Below are 19,793 nucleotides of genomic sequence, written 5' to 3' on the forward strand. Positions count from 1 at the left end.
TAGGGAATATTTTAAAATTAATGCGGGCTCGGCTTCGGTATTGATGGTATGGGAGGCTATGAAGGCCTATTTCAGAGGATTCTGCATTAAAGGGATATCCTGAGTCAAGGCAGAAACAGGCAGGAAGGATCAGATGTTGATAAGAGTTGGAGGAGGCTGAGGAAGCATTAATTAACTATCAATCCCCAGAGGCACATGCGATGTTGAAGGTAGCTCAGAATAGAGTAGGTCAGATGGCAATGAAAAAGGTGGAACGTAGGAGAATGTTTCAAACTGCTAAATACTTTGAAGAGGGAGACAGAGCGGGCCATATTCTTTCTAGAATTGTGGCGGCACAGAGAGACTCCACACATATAGTTGCTTTGATGGGAAGGAGCATACTGGTTGCAAAGCAATTTTGGAGGTGATGACGGAGTATTATTCGGATATTTATAAATCACTGGTACAGCCAAGGATGGAGATGAATGGTTTCTTGACAGAAGTACGGCTATCCCAGACTCTCAGCGGCCAATAGGGGACTTCTTGAGGAACCGTTTAATCTGGAGGAGCTTGATGCCGCATTGGTCTCTATGCCTAATAATAAAGCCCCAGGGGTGGATGGGATCCCGGGGGAGGTGTATAAAAAATATAAAGAGATACTGCTTCCTGCCTTATTGTAGGTGTATGCTGGTCTGGTGGAGGGTGAGTTGCCGTGGTCCATGCGTGAGGCAATAATTGTTGTGCTACCAAAACATGGTAAAGATCCGGCTTCTTATCGCCCAATCTCGTTATTAACAACAGATATCAAAATCTTGGCCAAGATGTTGACTAATCATCTTAACAAGGTGATATTGACACTAATACATCGGGATCAATCTGGATGTATGCCCAATAGTTCTACAGCGTGTAATCTTAAACGATTGTTTCTTAATATGCAGGTAAAGACGGATAATATGGGCCAGAGGGTTGTGGTGTCTTTAGACACTGCTAAAGCATTTGATAGTGTGGAGTGGCGGTATCTGTGGGCGGTCATGAAGGCTATGGGTTTTGGTGAGAGATTTATAAGATGGGTGCGGCTGATGTATGCGTCTCCAAGCGCTAAGATACGGGTAAATGGGCTCTTGTAGGGGGATTTCCCTTTATATAGGGGAACGCCACAGGGGTGCCCCTTGTTTCCTCTGCTGTTTGCAATTGCTGTTGAGCCCTTGGCGGCGGCGATACGGAGGGATAAGAACGTAAAGGGGTTTCGGTATGGAAACTATGAAGAAAAGATAGTCCTGTATGCGGATGACGTGTTATTGTAAAGATGTGTAGCAGTCTCTGGGGGGCGTTATGAATAGTATTACTAAATTTGGGGCTCTTTCCGGATTATTTTATCACAGATCATAGAATAAAGGTGCCAAAATTTCTTTTAAATTTACCGCCAAAAAACACCATGTACATATATAAAATCCTTTACTCAATAAAACTTCACTTTTAATTGTTTTAATAATAAAAATACACCACATGCAACTGGGCTAGTACTAGTCGTTTGACAAGAGAAAATATATAAGATACAGGGTGCACTAAATCCCTAATGAATAAACTATCTGTCCCCTACCTTGCCGCGGAGGTTGGCACCCTATATGTCCTGCGCAATGGAGCCTCTGCTCAACGTAGGCTCTCCTTAAATCGCCCTGATGGGCCCTTACGTGCAAGAAAAAGGAAAAAGATCAAACAGACCATTCATACAAAACAAAAAATCTCCGATGATAATTGAAAACATGTACATTTTTTGCACATAAGGGCTCATCAGGGCGATTTAGGGAGAGCCTACGTTGAGCGGGGGCGCCATTGCGCAGGACATATAGGGTGCCAACCTCCGCGGCAAGGTAGGGGACAGATAGTTTATTCATTAGGGATTTAGTGCACCTTGTATCTTATATCTTTTCTCTTGTCAAACGACTAGTACCAGTCTAAAGGTACCGTCACACTTAGCGACGCTGCAGTGATACCGACAACGATCCGGATCGCTGCAGCGTCGCTGTTTGGTCGCTGGAGAGCTGTCACACAGACAGCTCTCCAGCGACCAACGATGCTGGTAACCAGGGTAAACATCGGGTAACTAAGCGCAGGGCCGCGCTTAGTAACCCGATGTTTACCCTGGTTACCAGCGTAAAAGTAAAAAAAAAACAAACACTACATACTTACCTACAGCCGTCTGTCCTCCAGCGCTGTGCTCTGCACTCCTCCTGTACTGGCTGTGAGCACAGCGGCCGGAAAGCAGAGCGGTGACGTCACCGCTCTGCTTTCCGGCTGACCGACGCTCACAGCCAGTACAGGAGGAGTGCAGAGCACAGCGCTGGAGGACAGACGGCTGTAGGTAAGTATGTAGTGTTTTTTTTTTTTTACTTTTAGGATGGTAACCAGGGTCATCATCGGGTTACTAAGCGCGGCCCTGTGCTTAGTAACCCGATGTTTACCCTGGTTACCAATGAAGACATCGCTGAATCAGTGTCACACACGCCGATTCAGCGATGTCTGCGGGGAGTCCAGCGACCAAATAAAGTTCTGGACTTTCTTCCCCGACCAGCGACAGCACAGCAGGGGCCTGATCGCTGCTGCCTGTCACACTGGACGATATCGCTAGCGAGGACGCTGCAACGTCACGGATCGCTAGCGATATCGTCTAGTGTGACGGTACCTTAAGGTTGTATGTGGTGGACTCTTTCCGGATTATCTATTAACTGTGATAAGTCTGTGTTGTTGCCTATGGATGCGGCGGCTCCTCCGACGCTAGACCCTGGGGTTCCCTTAAGGGTGGAACATGAGTTTATATATCTTGGTATCATGGTTTCGGATAAAATAGAGGACTATGTGCGGCTCAACCTGGCTCCTTTGCTTGGGAAGTTCCAGCAGAAGATTGTTGTTTAGTAAAATGAAAATGTATTAACAGGTCATGTATCCAATGTACTTGTCTGAAAATTGTATCAGACTGTATTAATGGCGTGTCATATGCTTTAATAAAAAATACATGATTTAAAAAAGAAAAAGAAATGTGCAATGTTGAGGACCATAAGCGCAATGATCGGACAAGGAAATGTAGTGCAGAAAATGATATACATCATGCTTCCATTCAAAATCCGAAGATGTCCAACGGTACCATCAGCTGAGTACTATCGTCCACCAGTGGGACCCAGCCACACCCATTTACAGTTTGCAAACATCTGGCCAGAAGTGGTCTTAATGGAATTGTAGCCAAAAAGCCAAAAGCAATACCTTTGGAAACAAGACCAAACGACTCAACTGTGCGCAAAAACATATGAACTGGGGTGCATAAAAATGCCAGCAGGTGAATGAGAAGTTATAATATGAAACAAAGCCTCAATCACAAAAAAAGTTTGGATTATACACATATAGTCAAAATTGTTGGTACCCGTTTAATGACAGAAAAACTCACAATGGTCACAGAAATAACTTGAATCTGACAAAAGTAATAATAAATTAAAAATCTATGAAAATGAACAAATGAAAGTTAGACATTGCTTTTCAGCCATGCTTCCATAGGATTAAAAAAAATAAATAAATAAAACTCATGAAATAGGTCTGGACAGAAATGATGGTACCCTTAACTTAATATTTTGTTGCACAACCTTTTGAGGCAATTACTGCAATCAAACGATTCCTGTAACTGTCAATGAGACTTGTTAAATGTAAAAAGTAAGGAAAATGCAATGATTTGGAAATCTTTTATAGCCATATCTTATCCACAACAGAACTAAGAACACAGATCATAAGAAGTTTGATGTTTTTCCATTTTGTTTTAAAAAATATACGCATTTAGAAATTGATGGCAACAACACATCCCAAGAAAAGTTGGGGCAGGGCCATGTCTACAATTTTGTAGCATTCCCTCTTCTTAAAACAGTATGTAAGCATCCAGGATGTGAAGACACCAGTTGCTGGAAATTTGAGAGACGAATATTGTTTGATGTAGGATTCTAGCTTCTCAACAGTCCTGGATCTTTTTTGACAGATGTTTGTGTCACAACACACCAAATGTTTTCTATTGGAAAGCCATGCTGATGTTGGACGTAGGTTGTGATCTAGAATGGTGTTGCTGAAATATGCAAGGCTTTCCCTGATATGGACGTCTAGATGGGAGCATATGTTCTAAAACATCCACATAATGCTCAGCATTGATAGTGCCTTTCAAGATAAATAAGCTGCTCATTAGAGATGAGCGAATTTGATCGGGTCCCTGCTTATTGGCAAGCTATAGCGCTTACCGAATAAGCTGCAAAGGGAACCCGGATACATGGAGCAAGCTGGCTGATCAGCTGTTCGGCTCCACAGCTGCATGTGTCGTGGCTGTGTGACATGCATGTAGAGCCTGTGTGTTGGGCTCTCCATGCATGTGTTGTGACTGTCACACAGCCGCAACACATGCAGGTGCGGAGCCGAACAGCTGATCAGCCCTCTGCAGCTTATTTGGTAAGCTCTATAGCCTGCCGAATAAGCATGCTCATGTCATAGGCTCAAATGCAACACCCTACCATCAGAGATGTAGACTTTTGAACTGTGTTCTGATAAGAACCTGGATGGTCCCTCTCCTTGAGTCCGCAGGACACAGTGTCTGTATGTAACTCAACAATTTTCACATTTTGATTCATCTGACCACAGAACAGTTTCCTATTTTGCTTCAGTCCAACTAAATTGAGCATTGGCGTTGAAAAGACTGCAGCATTTCTGGATTTTGTTGATATGACTTATTGTTTGCACGATAGAGCTTCAACTTGCAATTGTGGATGGCACAGCAAAATTTGTTCACAAGCAGTCATTTGTGGAAGTATTTCTGAAGCCCATGCAGTGACAACCAAGTAATGTGTTTTGTTTTTCCTCTTAATAATTGTAATATTCATTGAAAGATTTTCATATTCAACAAAGAACAGACTTGTAAAAAGGAATAAATATTGGCAGATTACAATGAAAACAAAGTAAATCAGCTTTGTGATGTAGATGTAACAGTACTGTAATATACAAATGTCTTATAAATATAACAGACTAAAAAAACAAAAGGGGATACATACAAGACATAAAATAGACTGAGGGGATGAGTAAAGGAGTTAGGGGTTGAAGGGTGGAAGGAGATAAATGACCTAGTGAATGTTTGCAAATATTTAGGAGTACCCAGAAGGTGTACCATTGGGACCAAATGAGGTTAAATCTCTTGACTGTTTAATCATTCAGAGCAGTGTGATACTCAAAATTTCTGATATCTTTGATCTTGGTGTAAAAGTCTTATATAGACTGGGAGACGTTTGTTTCCAGTGTGAAGCTATCAAACATCTTGCGCCCATCCATATGTGTAGGAGAAGTCTAACAGTTATTTATTTAACATATATTTTGCTGGAGAATATTAAGTAAAAAGTATTGAGGACCTAATGATAGGCATAAATCAAAGACCAGAGTAGATGGAATATACCATATTTTTTGCACCATAAGACGCACTTTTTTCACCAAAGATTTGGGAGGAAATGGGGGGTACGTCTTATGGTGCGAACGCAGGCTTACCTGGGGGTTGCGGAATCGGCAGCTAGGTGTGGCAATGCTGCAGCAGTGCGGAGTGCACCTAAGCAGGGTCCCTTCTTCAGGTTGCAAGCGGCAGACATGTGTCCACGCTGCTGTCCGGTGTCCACGCTGCTGTCCGGTTTCCCTTTGGCCATATTTCTGAAGCTGTGAGGCAACGGAGGTTTCAGGAAAATGGCTGCCGGAGGCCGCGCGTGCGCAGATTGAGATCTCGGCGGCACTCTGCTTCACGAAAATGGCGGCTGAGATCTCAGTCTGCGCACGCGCGGCCTTCAGCTGCCATTTTCCTGAAGCCTCCAGCGGACCACGGCTTCAGATGCACTCGCCGTGGACACCGGACAGTAGCGTGGACACAGTTCTGCTGTCGGCATCCTGAGGAAGGGACCTTGCTCCTGTGCTCTGCCTCAATGCCGACGCCGGACCCACAGCATCGCACCCCGGGACTGCAGCATTGCCCCACTTCTGCCGCCGCTGGCTTCCTGAGGAAGGGACCAAGCCTACTGTGACCCCGCAGTACCACCGCTGGCCCTCAGGTAAGATACCTTAAATTCGGACAATAAGACGGACCCCCATCTCAAAAATCTTTTTTCTGCTGTTTTCCACCCCAAAATTTGGGGTGCGTCTTATGGTCCGATGCGTCTTATAGTCCAAAAATACAGTAGAGATAGATGGTTCTAATTTATATAGAAGCTCAGGAGTGTGGTACCAGAAATGGAGGATCTTGTATTGGTTCTCTACATAAGTGACACAAGATGCTGAAATAGCTGCTCTAGACCAGGCTAATCTCCAGACACCATCACTTAGTCCTACCCAAATAACTTTTTTATATATATAATGCACAGCCACCTAAGGGATCCTAAGCATCCAGTGTAGACTGTTTTCCTTGTCCCGTTTTGATGTTTCCAGAATCTCTTAGTATCCAGCCATATGCAGTACATAATATAATCAAAAGTTTTAAAGTCTTTGCTATTTTATGTTAAGGAACACTTTTTTTTAAATTGTTTCACAATTTTTCAAGTTGGTGAACCTTTGATCATTTTGGCCTTTTTGGAGACTCAGACCGCCTCTCTAACATGATCTTTTAACCCCATTCTGACATGGGACGTACTATCCCGTTGAGGTGGGGTGGGCCCCCATGACCATGGACAGGATAGTACGCGGCCGGGTGTCAGCTGTTTATCGCAGCTGACATCCGGCACTATGTGCCAGGAGCGGTCACGGACCGCCCCCGGCACATTAACCCCTGGCACACCGCGATCAAAGATGATCGCGATGTGCCGGCGGTATAGGGAAGCTTCCCGCAGGGAGGGGGCTCCCTGCGGGCTTCCCTGAGCCCCCCGCAGCAACGCAATGTGATCGCGTTGCTGCGAGGGTCTCACCTCCCTCCCTGCTTCCTCCAGCCCCGGATCCAAGATGGCCGCGGATCTGGGTCCTGCAGGGAGGGAGGTGGCTTCACAGAGCCTGCTCAGAGCAGGCACTGTGAAGGCTGCAGCGCTGCATGTCAGATCAGTGATCTGACACAGTGCTGTGCAAACTGTCAGATCACTGATCTGTGATGTCCCCCCCTGGGACAATGTAAAAAAGTAAAAAAAAAAATTTCAAAATGTGTAAAAAAAAAAATATATATATTATTCCCCTAAATACATTTCTTTATCTAAATAAAAAAAAAACAATAAAAGTACACATATTTAGTATCGCCGCGTCCGTAACGGCCCGACCTATAAAACTGGCCCACTAGCTAACCCCTTCAGTAAACACCGTAAGAAAAAAAAAACGAGGCAAAAAACAACGCTTTATTATCATACCGCCGAACAAAAAGTGGAATAACACGCGATCAAAAAGACAGATATAAATAACCATGATACCGCTGAAAGCGTCATCTTGTCCCGCAAAAAACGAACCGCCATACAGCATCATCAGCAAAAAAAAAAAAAAAAAGTTATAGTCCTGAGAATAAAGCGATGCAAAAATAATTATTTTTTCTATAAAATAGTTTTTATCGTATAAAAGCGCCAAAACATAAAAAAATGATATAAATGAGGTGTCGCTGTAATCGTACTGACCCGAAGAATAAAACTGCTTTATCAATTTTACCAAACGCGGAACGGTATAAACGCCTCCCCCAAAAGAAATTCATGAATAGCTGGTTTTTGGTCATTCTGCCTCGCAAAAATCGGAATAAAAAGCGATCAAAAAATGTCACGTGCCCGAAAATGTTACCAATAAAAACGTCAACTCGTCCCGCAAAAAACAAGACCTCTCATGACTCTGTGGACTAAAATATGGAAAAATTATAGCTCTCAAAATGTGGTAACGCAAAAAATATTTTTTGCAATAAAAAGCGTCTTTCAGTGTGTGACGGCTGCCAATCATAAAAATCCGCTAAAAAACCCGCTATAAAAGTAAATCAAACCCCCCTTCATCACCCCCTTAGGGAAAAATTAAAAAAATGTATTTATTTCCATTTTTCCGTTAGGGCTAGGGTTAGGGCTAGGGTTAGGGCTAGGGTTAAGGCTACAGTTAGGGTTGGGGCTAAAGTTAGGGTTAGGGCTAGGGTTAGGGCTACAGTTTGGGTTGGGGCTAAAGATACGGTTAGGGTTTAGATTACATTTACAGTTGGGAATAGGGTTGGGATTAGGGTTAGGTGTGTGTCAGGGTTAGAGGTGTGGTTAGGGTTACTGTTGGGATTCGGGTTAGGGGTGTGTTTGGATTAGGGTTTCAGTTATAATTGGGGGGTTTCCACTGTTTAGGCACATCAGGGGCTCTCCAAACGCGACATGGCGTCTGATCTCAATTCCAGCCAATTCTGCGTTGAAAAAGTAAAACAGTGCTTCTTCCCTTCCGAGCTCTCCCGTGTGCCCAAACAGGGGTTTACCCCAACATATGGGGTATCAGCGTACTCAGGACAAATTGGACAACAACTTTTGGGGTCCAATTTCTCCTGTTACCCTTGGGAAAATACAAAACTGGGGGCTAAAAAATAATTTTTGTGGGAAAAAAAAAGATTTTTTATTTTCACGGCTCTGCGTTATAAACTGTAGTGAAACACTTGGGGGTTCAAAGTTCTCACAACACATCTAGATAAGTTCCATGGGGGTCTAGTTTCCAATATGGGGTCACTTGTGGGGGATTTCTACTGTTTAGGTACATTAGGGGTTCTGCAAACGCAATGTGACGCCTGCAGACCATTCCATCTAAGTCTGCATTCCAAATGGCACTCCTTCCCTTCCGAGCCCTCCCATGCGCCCAAACGGTGGTTCCCCCCAACATATGGGGTATCAGCGTACTCAGGACAAATTGGACAACAAATTTTGGGGTCCAATTTCTCCTGTTACCCTCGGGAAAATACAAAACTGGGGGCTTAAAAAATAATTTTTGGGGGAAAGATTTTTTTTTTTCAATTTTCACGGCTCTGCGTTACAAACTAGTGAAACACTTGGGGGTTCAAAGCTCTCACAACACATCTAGATGAGTTCCTTAGGGGGTCTAGTTTCCAAAATGGTGTCACTTGTGGGGGGTTTCTACTGTTTCGGTACATTAGGGGCTCTGCAAATGCAATGTGACACCTGCAGACCATTCCATCTAAGCCTGGATTCCAAATGGAGCTCCTTCCCTTCCGAGCCCTCCCATGCGCCCAAACAGTGGTTCCCCCCCACATATGGGGTATCAGCGCACTCAGAACAAATTGGACAACAATTTTTGGGGTCCAATTTCTCCTGTTACCCTCGGGAAAATACAAAACTGGGGGCTAAAAATAATTTTTGTGGGAAAAAATTTTTGTTTTATTTTTACGGCTCTCCATTATAAACTTCTGTGAAGCCCTTGGTGGGTCAAAGTGCTCACCACACATGTAGATAAGTTCCTTAGGGGGTCTACTTTCCAAAATGGTGTCACTTGTGGGGGGTTTCAATGTTTAGGCACATCAGTGGCTCTCCAAACGCAACATGGCGTCCCATCTCAATTCCTGTCAATTTTGCATTGAAAAGTCAAACAGCGCTCCTTCCCTTCCGAGCTCTCCAATCCGCCCAGTGGTTTACCCCCACATATGGGGTATCAGCGTACTCAGGACAAATTGTACAACAACTTTTGGGGTCCAATTTCTTCTCTTACCCTTGGGAAAATAAAAATTTGGGGGCCGAAAGTTAATTTTTGTGAAAAAATATGATTTTTTATTTTTACGGTTCTACATTATAAACTTCTGTGAAGCACTTGGTGGGTCAAAGTGCTCACCACACATCTAGATAAGTTCCTTAAGGGGTCTACTTTCCAAAATGGTGTCACTTGTGGGGGGTTTCAATGTTTAGGCACATCAGGGGCTCTCCAAACCAAACATGGCGTCCCATCTCAATTCCAGTCAATTTTGCATTGAAAAGTCAAATGGCGCTCCTTCGCTTCCGAGCTCTGCCATGCGCCCAGTGGTTTACCCCCACATGTGGGGTACTGTCGTGCTCAGGACAAATTGTACAACAATGTTTGGGGTCTATTTTCTCCTGTTACCCTTGGTAAAATTAAACAAATTGGAGCTGAATTAAATTTTTTGTGAAAAAAAGTTAAATGTTCATTTGTATTTATACATTCAAAAAATTCCTGTGAAGCACCAGAAGGGTTAATAAACTTCTTGAATATGGTTTTGAGCACCTTGAGGGGTGTAGTTTTTAGAATGGTGTCACACTTGGGTATTTTCTATCATATAGACCCCTCAAAATGACTTCAAATGAGATGTGGTCCCTAAAAAAAATGGTGTTGTAGAAATGAGAAATTGCTGGTCAACTTTTAACCCTTATAACTCCCTAACAAAAAAAAATTTTGGTTCCAAAATTGTGCTGATGTAAAGTAAACATGTGGGAAATGTTACTCATCAAGTATTTTGTGTGACATATCTCTGTGATTTAATTGCATAAAAATTCAAATTTGGAAAATTGCGAAATTTTCATAATTTCTGCCAAATTTCCATTTTTTTCACAAGTAAACGCAGGTACTATCAAAGAATTTTTACCATTGTCATGAAGTACAATATGTCACGAGAAAACAATGTCAGAATCACTGGGATCCGTTGAAGCGTTCCAGAGTTATAACCTCACAAAGGGACAGTGGTCAGAATTGTAAAAATTGGCCCGGTCATTAACGTGCAAACCACCCTTGGGGGTAAAGGGGTTAATAGAGATAAGTGACATTGTTGAAATTGACCCTCCAGCTGTTTTTCATTATTACCATTAACTACTCCAGCATTTGGTTAACTATTTCCCTATTGTTTTGAAATTTGTTGCTGCCTGCAATTTCAAACTGAATTTTTTTTTTTTTTTTTAGCATTTTTAACCCCTTCAAAACAACTAGCATGTTTCACCTTCTGACCAGTGTCTCTTTGAAGTTATAACTTTGGAACGCTTCAACATATCTCAGTGATTCCAAGAATCCTGGTGGCGGTGGTTCATTACTTTAATGTCATGATGAAACCGCTTGACTTGTTCATCGCTTACATCCCCAAGAATTGAGGGAAGAAATCTAAATGTGAAGGCAAAAATTGCATTTTCAGAGACATGCGACATCCAAGACTGGTATGCATTTAGCAGTTCCTCAACACCTTCAGCATATTCTGTAGATTTTTGTTTTCCTAAGGAGTTCTCACAGATCCACTTGAAGCTTTTCCAAGATTTCAATTCCTTATCATTTAGAGTTCCTTCAAACACATCATCTCTCATAAGCTCTCTGATCTGAGGACCAACAAATACCCCTTCCTTCAGTTTTGCTGGTGAAAGGCTGGAGAATTTCTGTGAAATGTACTGGAACCCTTGTGAATTTGTCTTTGCCATGGCTTTCACAAAGTTTTTAATCAATCCCAACTTTATATGTAGTGGAGGAAAACAGATTTTTGTTGGAGCAACTAAAGGATTATGCTGAACATTGTCTCTACCTGGAGCATAGATGTTTCTCTGTCCCCAATCACGATGAACATAATGCTCTACTGTATTTAAACTGTCCCATAAACACAAGAAGCAACAATATTTTGTGAAACCTCCTTGCATTACCATTAGCAGACCAATCACTTTCAAATCTCCACAGATATCCCATTGATGCTATATATTTTTATATATTTAATTTATATATATATATATTTTTTTTCCTTTTTTTGTTTTGAGAAAATAAATGAATTTTTATTACATTTTTCACTGGAAGTGGATGCATTCAAAAAAATCCTAAGGTGCTTAGCGCCACATTTGCTTGGAGTTTATTTTCCCTTTGAATTCGCCACCTATGTGGATCCGAAGCAGGATCATCACATAGTTCTCCAAAGTGAGCTGCACACCTTATTGGATTATACAACATACGAGTTGCCTAAAGATTTGATTACCGTACTTGAGAATCTCAACATGCATTTCTTACCAATTGAAGGTGAGCATAACCACAACTAAAAGAATTTTTTTACTGTTGGTAAAAACGTATTACGCTCAGAGGAAGCGCTGCACTTGTCTATTTCCCTAAACCAGGGTATTTCTAAAGGATCCAAAACAACTGACAGATTTTGATAACGTTCTTTTAGATGACACGAGTGAGCAATAAGGATTGATGGTCTCATATTTCCATTGGGAAGCACTAGTGATGAGCTAATATAATCGTTACTTGAGATTTCCCGAGCATGCTCGGGTGTCCGACGAGAATTTTTTAGTGCTCGGAGATTTATTTTTCATCGCCACAGCTGAATGATTTACAGCTATTAGCCAGGCTAAGTACATGTGGGGGTTGCCTGGTTGCTAGGGAATCCCCACATGTAATCAAACAGGCTAATAGCTGTAAATCATTCTGCTGCGGCGAAAAAAACTAAATCACCGAGCACTAAAAAATACTCGGAGGTCACCTGAGCGTGCTCGGGAAATCTCGAGTAATGAGTATATTCGCTCATCACTATGAAGCACCACTGCTTTCAAACTTCTCTTGGATGAGTCAATAAGCATTCGCCAATCTGCAACAAAATACTCTTGATTCAGTTCTTCAAAGATGCCATTCACATTCTTACAGTACACCATTGGTCCATCAACTGTGAAAAATTGTGTTAGTGTTACTTCTATTTTGGTAACAACACACTTTGAGATCATCATGAAGAAGATTCTTCTAGATGCAAGAAGTTCAGCTTTATCTTTTGACAATGAAAGGTTTCTGATGAGATCATTTAATTCATGTTGAATAAAGCATTCTGGCTGCTCCATCAGGTACATGTTTATCTTGACTTGAGGTCTCCATGTCTTCGCCAGTAGCTTTAGCTCCATGGTGTTCATATTCTACTTCATTTTCCTTCAATCTAGACAACGGTGGTAAAGACACTGGCAAGGTACCATCATGTGGAAGTGGCCTAATCGCAGATTCAAGTTCAGGGTAACTAATCTTGTTTGTTCTTTGTAGAAAAGCCCTTCAGTTTGACAAAACAAAAGTAGCAGTCATCACTATGATTTTTGGGTTCTTGTTGTGAATTCTGTGGCTGAATTCACTTCTGTGGTCACAAGTGGTATTGCAGTCTCTGGGCTTCCTCCCTCAGGTGTTTTGGTGAGCTCGTTGGCTGCCTTGCTATTTAGCTCCACCTGAGTCTGTCTTCCTTGCTCCTTGTCAATGTTCCAGTGTTGGATCTGAGCTACTGCATCTTTCCTTGGGCCTGCTGCTCTGCTAGATAAGTGCTTCTAGTTTGTTTTCTGTTTTTTCTGTCCAGCTTGCTATTAACTTTTGCTGGAAGCTCTGAGAAGCAAAGGGGTGCACCGCCGTGCTGTTAGTTCGGCATGGTGGGTCTTTTTGCCCCTTTGCGTGGTTTTCGTTTTAGGGTTTTTTGTAGACTGCATAGTTCTCTTTGCTATCCTCGCTCTGTCTAGAATATCGGGCCTCACTTTGCTGAATCTATTTCATTCCTATGTTTGTCTTTTCATCTTGCTAACAGTCATTATATGTGGGGGGCTGCCTATTCCTTTGGGGTATTTCTCTGAGGTAAGTCAGGCTTGTATTTCTATCTTCAGGCTAGTCAGCTCCTCAGGCAGTGCCGAGTTGCATAGGTAGTGATAGGCGCAATCCACTGCTGCTTATAGTTGTGTGAGGATAGATCAGGTACTGCAGTCTACAGAGATTCCACGTCTCTGAGCTCGTCCTATTGTTTTTGGTTATTGCCAGATCTCTGTATGTGCGCTGATTACTGCACGCTGTGTTGCCTGATTGCCAGCCATAACAGTACAAGGAGCCACACCAATGATTCCCAATAGAGGGAAAAAAGAAATCCTGACAGCATTTTTTTTTCTTAGCTCTGTCTTCAGTCTTTTTTTTCCCCTAGACATTAGAGTGCTTCAGGACACAGCTGTGGACATGGATATTCAGGCTCTGTGCTCCTCAATGGATAATCTCGTTGTAAATGTACAAAAGATTCAAGATACTATTGATCAGAAATCGATGCTAGAACCAAGAATTCCGATTCCTGATTTGTTTTTTGGTGACAGAACTAAATTCCTGAGCTTCAGAAATAATTGTAAGCTATTTTTGGCCTTGAAACCTCATTCTTCTGGTAATCCTATTCAACAGGTTTTGATTATTATTTCTTTTTTGCGCGGCGACCCACAGGACTGGGCGTTTTCTCTTGCACCAGGAGATTCTGCATTGAGTAATGTTGATGCATTTTTCCAGGCGCTGGGATTGCTTTACGATGAGCCTAATTCAGTGGATCAGGCTGAGAAAAATCTGCTGGCTTTATGCCAGGGTCAGGATGATGTAGAAGTATATTGTCAGAAATTTAGGAAGTGGTCAGTACTCACTCTGTGGAATGAATCTGCACTAGCGGCTTTGTTCAGAAAGGGTCTCTCTGAAGCTCTTAAGGATGTAATGGTGGGATTTCCTATGCCTGCTGGTTTGAATGAGTCTATGTCCTTGGCCATTCAGATCGGTCGTCGCTTGCGCGAGCGTAAATCTGTGCACCATCTGGCGGTATTGTCTGAGAGTAAACCTGAGCCTATGCAGTGCGACAGGACTATGACTAAAGTAGAACGGCAAGAACACAGACGTCTGAACAGACTGTGTTTCTATTGTGGTGATTCTACTCATGCTATTTCTAATTGTCCTAAACGCACTAGGCGGTTCGATAGCTCTGCCGTTATTGGTACTGTACAGTCCAAATTCCTTTTGTCCATTACCTTAATGTGCTCTTTGTCATCGTATTCTGTCATGGCGTTTGTGGATTCAGGCGCTGCCCTGAATCTGATGGATTTGGATTATGCTAAACGTTGTGGATTTTTCTTGGAGCCTTTGCGGTGTCCTATTCCGTTGAGAGGAATTGATGCTACACCTTTGGCCAAGAATAAGCCTCAGTACTGGGCCCAGCTGACCATGTGCATTGCTCCTGCACATCAGGAAGTTATTCGCTTTCTGGTACTGCATAATTTGCATGATGTGGTCGTGTTGGGGTTGCCATGGCTACAAACCCATAATCCAGTATTGGATTGGAACTCTATGTCGGTAACCAGCTGGGGTTGTCAGGGAGTACATGGTGATGTTCCATTTTTGTCTATTTCGTCATCCATTCCTTCTGACATCCCAGAGTTCTTGTCGGACTTTCAGGATGTATTTGAAGAGTCCAAGTCTGATGCCCTACCTCCGCATAGGAATTGTGATTGTGCTATCGATTTGATTCCTGGTAGTAAATTCCCTAAGGGTCGTTTATTTAATTTGTCAGTACCTGAACACACCGCTATGCGCAGTTATGTGAAGGAGTCCCTGGAGAAGGGACATATTCGCCCATCGTCGTCACCATTGGGAGCAGGGTTTTTTTTTGTAGCCAAGAAGGATGGTTCGTTAAGACCGTGTATTGATTACCGCCTTCTTAATAAGATCACTGTTAAGTTTCAGTATCCCTTGCCATTGATTTCTGACTTGTTTGCTCGGATTAAGGGGGCTAGTTGGTTTACTAAGATTGATCTTCGTGGTGCGTATAATCTGGTGAGAATCAGGCAGGGAGATGAATGGAAAACGGCATTTAATACGCCCGAGGGTCATTTTGAGTATCTGGTGATGCCGTTCGGACTTGCCAATGCTCCATCTGTTTTTCAGTCTTTTATGCATGACATTTTCCGTGAGTATCTGGATAAATTCTTGATTGTTTACTTGGATGACATTTTGATCTTCTCAGATGATTGGGAGTCTCATGTGAAGCAAGTCAGAATGGTTTTCCAGGTACTGCGTGCTAATTCCTTGTTCGTGAAGGGATCAAAGTGTCTCTTCGGTGTGCAGAAAGTTTCATTTTTGGGGTTCATCTTTTCCCCTTCTACTATCGAGATGGATCCGGTTAAGGTTCAGGCCATCCAGGATTGGACTCAGCCGACATCTCTAAAAAGTCTGCAGAAATTCCTGGGCTATGCTAATTTTTATCGTCGCTTCATCTGTAATTTTTCTAGCATTGCCAGACCATTGACCGATTTGACCAAGAAGGGTGCTGATTTGGTTAATTGGTCTTCTGCTGCCGTGGAAGCTTTTCAGGAGTTGAAGCGTCGTTTTTGCTGTGCCCCTGTGTTGTGTCAACCTGATGTTTCTCTTCCGTTCCAGGTCGAGGTTGATGCTTCTGAGATTGGTGCAGGGGCGGTTTTGTCACAGAGAGGTTCTGGTTGCTCAGTGTTCAAACCATGTGCTTTCTTTTCCAGGAAATTTTCTGCTGCTGAGCGTAATTATGATGTGGGCAACCGAGAGTTGCTGGCCATGAAGTGGGCATTCGAGGAGTGGCGTCATTGGCTTGAGGGTGCTAAGCATCGCGTGGTGGTTTTGACTGATCATAAGAACCTTACTTATCTTGAGTCTGCCAAGCGCTTGAATCCTAGACAGGCCCGTTGGTCGTTATTTTTTGCTCGTTTTGATTTTGTGATTTCATACCTTCCGGGCTCTAAAAATGTGAAGGCGGATGCTCTGTCTAGGAGTTTTGTGCCCGACTCTCCGGGGTTATCTGAGCCGGCGAGTATCCTCAAGGAAGGAGTCATTGTGTCTGCCATCTCCCCTGATTTGCGGAGAGTGTTGCAGAAATTTCAGGCTAATAAACCTGATCGTTGTCCAGCCGAGAAACTGTTCGTCCCTGATAGGTGGACTAGTAAAGTTATCTCTGAACTTCATTGTTCGGTGCTGGCCGGTCATCCAGGAATCTTTGGTACCAGGGAGTTGGTTGCTAGATCCTTCTGGTGGCCATCTCTGTCGCGGGATGTGCGTGCTTTTGTGCAGTCCTGTGGAATTTGTGCTAGGGCTAAGCCCTGCTGTTCACGTGCCAGTGGGTTGCTTTTGCCCTTGCCGGTCCCGAAGAGGCCTTGGACACATATTTCGATGGATTTCATTTCTGACCTTCCCGTTTCTCAAAAAATGTCGGTCATTTGGGTGGTCTGTGATCGCTTTTCTAAAATGGTCCATCTGGTGCCTTTGGTTAAATTGCCTTCCTCCTCTGATTTGGTGCCTTTGTTCTTCCAGCATGTGGTTCGTTTACATGGCATTCCTGAGAATATTGTTTCTGACAGAGGTTCCCAGTTTGTCTCGAGGTTCTGGCGAGCCTTTTGTGGTAGGATGGGCATTGACCTATCTTTCTCCTCGGCCTTCCATCCTCAGACTAATGGCCAGACCGAACGAACCAATCAGACCTTGGAAACATATCTGAGATGTTTTGTTTCCGCTGACCAGGATGATTGGGTGTCATTTTTGCCGTTGGCTGAGTTCGCCCTTAATAATCGGGCCAGCTCGGCTACCTTGGTCTCTCCATTTTTCTGCAATTCTGGGTTCCATCCTCGTTTCTCTTCAGGACAGGTTGAGTCTTCGGACTGTCCTGGTGTGGATTCTGTGGTGGACAGGTTGCAGCAGATCTGGACTCAGGTAGTGGACAATTTGACCTTGTCCCAGGAGAAGGCTCAGCTTTTCGCTAATCGCAGACGCCGTGTGGGACCCCGACTTCGTGTTGGGGATCTGGTTTGGTTATCTTCTCATCATATTCCTATGAAGGTTTCCTCTCCTAAATTTAAACCTCGTTTTATTGGTCCGTATAGGATTTCTGAGATTCTCAATCCGGTGTCTTTTCGTCTGATCCTCCCAGACTCCTTTTCCATACATAATGTATTCCATAGGTCGTTGTTGAGGAGATACGTGGCACCTATGGTTCCATCTGTGGAGCCTCCTGCCCCTGTTTTGGTGGAGGGGGAATTGGAGTATATTGTGGAGAAGATTTTGGATTCTCGTGTCTCTAGACGGAAACTCCAGTATCTGGTCAAATGGAAGGGTTATGCTCAGGAAGATAATTCCTGGGTTTTTGCCTCTGATGTCCATGCCCCAGATCTTGTTCGTGCCTTTCATGTGGCTCATCCTGGTCGGCCTGGGGGTTCTGGTGAGGGTTCGGTGACCCCTCCTCAAGGGGGGGGGTACTGTTGTGAATTCTGTGGCTGAATTCACTTCTGTGGTCACAAGTGGTATTGCAGTCTCTGGGCTTCCTCCCTCAGGTGTTTTGGTGAGCTTGTTGGCTGCCTTGCTATTTAGCTCCACCTGAGTCTGTCTTCCTTGCTCCTTGTCAATGTTCCAGTGTTGGATCTGAGCTACTGCATCTTTCCTTGGGCCTGCTGCTCTGCTAGATAAGTGCTTCTAGTTTGTTTTCTGTTTTTTTCTGTCCAGCTTGCTATTAACTTTTGCTGGAAGCTCTGAGAAGCAAAGGGGTGCACCGCCGTGCTGTTAGTTCGGCACGGTGGGTCTTTTTGCCCCTTTGCGTGGTTTTCGTTTTAGGGTTTTTTGTAGACTGCATAGTTCTCTTTGCTATCCTCGCTCTGTCTAGAATATCGGGCCTCACTTTGCTGAATCTATTTCATTCCTACGTTTGTCTTTTCATCTTGCTAACAGTCATTATATGTGGGGGGCTGCCTATTCCTTTGGGGTATTTCTCTGAGGTAAGTCAGGCTTGTATTTCTATCTTCAGGCTAGTCAGCTCCTCAGGCAGTGCCGAGTTGCATAGGTAGTGATAGGCGCAATCCACTGCTGCTTATAGTTGTGTGAGGATAGATCAGGTACTGCAGTCTACAGAGATTCCACGTCTCTGAGCTCGTCCTATTGTTTTTGGTTATTGCCAGATCTCTGTATGTGCGCTGATTACTGCACGCTGTGTTGCCTGATTGCCAGCCATAACAGGTTCTCTTCAAATCATGGGAACAGCAAATGGCGTAGCCACTTTCCTCATATTCAACCAGTCACGAAGACCATTTCAACAACTTGAGCATATCACATGAGGGGCCCAGCTTTTGTCATGAGCACCAAGTGGACACTTAAAGTACATCTGGCACATCTTTTTAATATCATGATTAATTGAACTTGGCCTTTTGGTGTAAAAGAACCACACACATAGCAGAATCAATTCAGATGATTGATGCACTGTGGGGGCATTTTTCTTCTTTAAATCTGATCAAACAGTAGAGTAAGTTCAGTTCAATGGTGGTGACAAACAAAAAAAAAAAATGCTATGAGCCGATTGACTATACCAGTCCTTGCTGCCATCACCATCCTTTTCTCACTGTCTCAAATCTTACCACCTCCTAACAGTTAGCTCCTCCCCATAACATGTGACTTTCCGAGAAGCAGTCATTGGTTGACTGCAGTCAATACTCCTTCCCATAACTCACTAAAACCTTTACTGATGTTGTCCCTGTAAGAAAATTCACAATTAAGACAAGCAAAGAAATGAGAATAGGAAAAACCACATACATTGAAAGTGCAGAAATAACGTAGTAGCAAAAATACTTCTATCTCAGAAACTTTGTGATAGAGCAAAACTAAGCATATTTTTGGAATCCGCACATCAAACTCCATAAAACAGACATATTACCTTAGCTGATTATTTTTTTGTGTTGACCAGTGTAATAATTCCCGTTATTGCCCTGTGCCACCTTTAATAATACTCCCCTTGATTCCTTATAATAGAGATCATGTACCTCCTTTTAACCCCTTTCTGACATTGGACGTACTATCCCGTCGAGGTGGGGTGGGCCCGTATGACCACCGACAGGATAGTACGTCATAGCAATCAGCCGCGCTCACGGGGGGAGCGCGGTTGATCGCGGCCGGGTGTCAGCTGCCTATCGCAGCTGACATCCTGCACCATGTGCTAGGAGCGGTCACGGACCGCCCCCGGCACATTAACCCCCGGCACACTGCGATCAAACATGATCGCAGTGTGCTGGCGGTATAGGGAAGCATCGCGCAGGGAGGGGGCTCCCTGCGGGCTTCCCTGAGCC

The sequence above is a fragment of the Ranitomeya imitator genome, chromosome 4 (genome assembly GCF_032444005.1).
Source record: "Ranitomeya imitator isolate aRanImi1 chromosome 4, aRanImi1.pri, whole genome shotgun sequence".
NCBI classification, from domain to species: Eukaryota; Metazoa; Chordata; class Amphibia; order Anura; family Dendrobatidae; genus Ranitomeya; species Ranitomeya imitator.